Source organism: Anoplophora glabripennis, unplaced genomic scaffold (genome assembly GCF_000390285.2).
Source record: "Anoplophora glabripennis isolate ALB-LARVAE unplaced genomic scaffold, Agla_2.0 scaffold5689, whole genome shotgun sequence".
Classification (NCBI taxonomy): Eukaryota; Metazoa; Arthropoda; class Insecta; order Coleoptera; family Cerambycidae; genus Anoplophora; species Anoplophora glabripennis.
Window position 1 is genome coordinate 1 of NW_019421796.1, and position 4,292 is coordinate 4,292.

Here is a 4,292-nt window from a genome sequence, read left to right on the forward strand (position 1 = left end):
AATACAGTGCACAAATGTAAAAAAATAATTGTTGAAGACATCTTCAGTGATCTGAAGAGGGGAGCAGCTAATTTTTGGCATATTTGATGACCACTATGTATTTAAAATTGTATTTAGAACAAATCGACGGGTTACTGCCAAAACCAGATAACTTACATTTGTATACTTTTAAAAAATTAATGTTTTAAACTTTGTTATTAGATTAAAAATCAAACAGAAAATTTAAATATTTTTTTTTATTGACATACTAAAGCTTAATAGAAGTTTTAGCAAAACAGTGACAAAAATAATCTTAACACTTGAAAGACTAATTAGTTATTAACAAAAAACCTCATTTATTTTGCACTTGTCTTATTTTAGATGTATATATTATGTTTATCAGTTTAGTCATTTGCCTCTCCCAATTCAGATTCTGGATCAGAATCATCCGGTGCTGGTTCNACAAAAATAATCTTAACACTTGAAAGACTAATTAGTTATTAACAAAAAACCTCATTTATTTTGCACTTGTCTTATTTTAGATGTATATATTATGTTTATCAGTTTAGTCATTTGCCTCTCCCAATTCAGATTCTGGATCAGAATCATCCGGTGCTGGTACAAGATCTTTCATCTGGTACAAGATCTTTTGCCTCTTTGGAGGATGGAAGCGATTTGTAATAATAATGATATTCTCATGGAATAACATTATTTTTGCAAAGTTTAAGTAAGTCTTGTTTTTTTTTTTAATTGATATTGGTCTAATTTTTTATACGCTTTCAGTATTTTAATTTCGCTTGACGGTAAAGGTCAGCCTTTACCCATAACATTTATTTTTTTATAATCGGATGTGTGATCGTATCTATATTCTAAAATCCAAGGTTTTAGTTTAGTGCACCTGAAACACTTGATTTTAAGCCAATTAACTTTTTCGCCTGTGGTATCCTTCAATTTGTTTTTCATTAGAATGTTTGATAAATTTTCTAAATCTAAAAAATCACTATATTCTTTAACGTTGTAAGGCTTTTTATGGATCTAGACGTTCTAGCCATTCGAAAGATTGTTATCCAGTCGTGAATTGTATAAATCGGAACAAACTTTTGTGCCTTTTCTATTGCGCTATGTATACTATCCACTTCCATGTAACTGTGCCCACTTTCTAGAAAGTTTTGTTCTATTCTATTACAACTGCCACACGAACTTATCGACGCAAACGATAAAAATTATACAGGCAAAACAAGATAAGTACCATATATCTGAAAAAATTCCGGATTTCGATCCACCAATGGTACAGCAAAAACCCTATATGTGATACTTATCTTATTCTAGCCCCAAAAAACTTATATCAGCACCGAAACAAACTGTTAAAATGAGATAAGTACCATATGACTTATTTTTGCTGTATAAGAACTACACAAGTTACATTAATGTTGAAATCCTGTTAATCACAAATGCACTTGTCTTGTTTTAGCCGTTTTCAATACTTTCATAATGCATTTAGTCTATTTTTTGCACATGCGTATTAGACCTTCCTGCTTAATATACAGATATCTGGTTTTGTCAGAACATAGTTTACAGAATTTTAGATAAAGAACTGCACTTAACTCAAAAACGGCAAAATGGTACTTATCTTGTTTTGGCAGTAACCCATCGAAATAATTCCTTTACATTACATTAGATATATTTTTTGTGAAATTATTAGTTTTGGAGATAGTTTGAATTTATTTTTTAATAAACTTATTTTAAAATAGAAAAGTAACGAATAGAAAATTGTTCGCTTTTTTGAATAAAGTCAAAAAACCTTTTATCTCAGAAATAACATCAGAAATTAAATGCACTTATCCAATTTCGGTCCTTCGAGCCAGCGCCTATTAGTATCTCCACCACTAACAAGTATTCTGTGAATTTAATTAACCAAAGCTTCATTAATCTTTCAAAGATGTTCGGAGATGATTATTCAATAATATGTATACCTATATATTTTTTAATTCAACATCTTGTATCTCTGAAACCAGCCGTTTCAATGCTTTAGACGTTGGTTTAAAATATTTCAAGAAATAACTCCTTGATCATAGGCTTAGAAAACATCCAAATTATTATTATTATTTTCGTTTTCATGCGCGTAGGAAGTGGTTAAAAAATATACGCGTGCCACTGGTCAATTTGTAATTCCCTTTTAATACTAAAAACATTATTCTTAATATTTTTGTCGTATAAGATTTTAATTTGGTAAATATATTCCTTCTCGAGTCTTAATAATTATATCGAAAACCTTTGTGATAAAATATGTTATTAGTAGGAATAATCGCAAGTCCTCGGTAGTATAGTGGTAAGTATCCCCGCCTGTCACGCGGGAGACCGGGGTTCGATTCCCCGCCGGGGAGGCCTTTTTTTTATTTAATAATGGATATTTTTATTAGAGAATATTTAAAATAAAAAAGCCTTGTTACATAAATTTTATTGTATGAGTTCTAATTTTTTCAAATGTAACAACACGAAAGATGATACACTCAAATTATGTATCAGAGTGAATCGAAATTATTGTTGTCAGGTTTTGTACATTTTTTTAGAGATTTTATTTTCGCAATTTTCACAAAAATTTTGTGAATAGATCAACGCTAATCGTCAACTAGTTCCAATGATGCTTTCTACTGACGAAGTTGATACATAATTAGCACTCTAATATACATAATTTGCATGCTCCTAGAGACTTCAATAAGGTGTGCATTTCTTAAGCAGAAGAGAAAGGGGAGAATGTTTTTCTATTCCGAAATGACATACACCGTGGCACAAAAAAGTTGAAGCGATTTAAAAGGATCCTAATGGTCGCTTGTGGCGCCCTCTGGGAGATACAGCCAATCGACCATAAAATTCAACTTTCCCGTCCCAAGAAACCATCGCATACAAAATTTCATGAATTTAACTCAAAGTAGTCGAGAGCTATTAAAGAAAATATAATTAATTTTCTTAAATTTGACATCCTGTGTATCCTAAACGAAGCATTTCCAGAAGTTCATAGGAAATTTTTCACTTAAAATTGAACGTAGAATGACATACTGAAGTATGTACATCTCCTAAAAACACCCTGTATACAATAATGGTCGTTATTTTCGGAGATATTACCAATATTCGTTTAAAAGAAGAAATTTATTTTAATAACCTGTACATTCCAACAAACGATGTGTGATATTGCCAGAATACAGTTGCCTTAGGACTTATGGTACGTTTTTTCTGAAATTTGATTTGTATATTTGGATTTGAAAAGCGTCTTCGATTAACAACAAATTTGAAGAAGACGTCTCCAAAACCTATTTTATTCGTTGCCACTAACAGAGTACAAAGTAAAAATTCAGACAAATTAATTGAAAAAGTGAATTCCGCAATTTTGCCGCTCAATAATTATATCCGAGTTGAGACCAACCTACTTCTTGGATTTTCAAAACCGAAATAAATACAATTTACTGTTTCCTGAATAAAAAAATGCAGGATGTCGAATCGCGGCGAATAAGTAAGCATGAATGTTTGATTGAGTCTTATTTAGTACCTCTATGAATGGAATATTGGTAGATCCGCATCAGTCTGTTCGCGGTGACTTACCGTTAGTGGCAATTGACCGAAAACAGTCCTTTATGTTTGCATGAGGCAGGAACGTTGATTACTGTGGCGAACCTGAAAAAATGGTCATCCGATTGCTCGAGATCGTGTCTAAATACACGAGACGAGCACACCGGAAGATGAATCCAACTTCTAATTAGTGTCTCCTATTCCGTTAGTGGTAAACGTTCAGCGATTTGCATAAAGGAATTAAAAATGTACCTAACGTGAAATTGGCGTTAAAAGTTTTATATAAAGGGAAATTTCAAGACAGAATATAAAACCTTCATGCAAAGTTTAATTTTATTCACAGCATTTGGTATATTTGTAGTAGTTGAAAAGACCTACCTACAATTTGAAGAAGAAAGAAGAAATGAAAGATGTTTACCGGGTAGGCTCTTAAATACAACATTTAAGTATAGCAAAAAACATGAATAAGTCTAATTGTAAGATATTTTCCGTCATTTTATTTAAAACCCCTTTATATTTTGCATTATAGGTACATATCTTGCACTACTTCTGTACTTTTAATATTTAGATATTCCCCTGCGACAATTACTATTGTTAAGTCTTAAAAAAATATTTTCTTAGTTATTATGGAAGCAATTACGTCTTGTGATCCATTGTGCATGCCGCTAGCAGGAGAGTTTAGAACAGGCGTGTATAAGCACTAGTTCTGTAGAAGTCTCATTGATGTCGTGAAGTGACAGAAATGCTGA

At 31.7% G+C, this 4,292-nt stretch overlaps 1 non-coding gene across 1 annotated transcript; it reads left to right on the top strand.

The window, feature by feature from the left end:
• Positions 1–2,291: 2,291 nt before the first annotated feature.
• Trnad-guc lies at positions 2,292–2,363 on the top strand. Its single transcript has one exon. It is a non-coding gene; the product is annotated as a tRNA-Asp (tRNA).
• Positions 2,364–4,292: the final 1,929 nt, after the last annotated feature.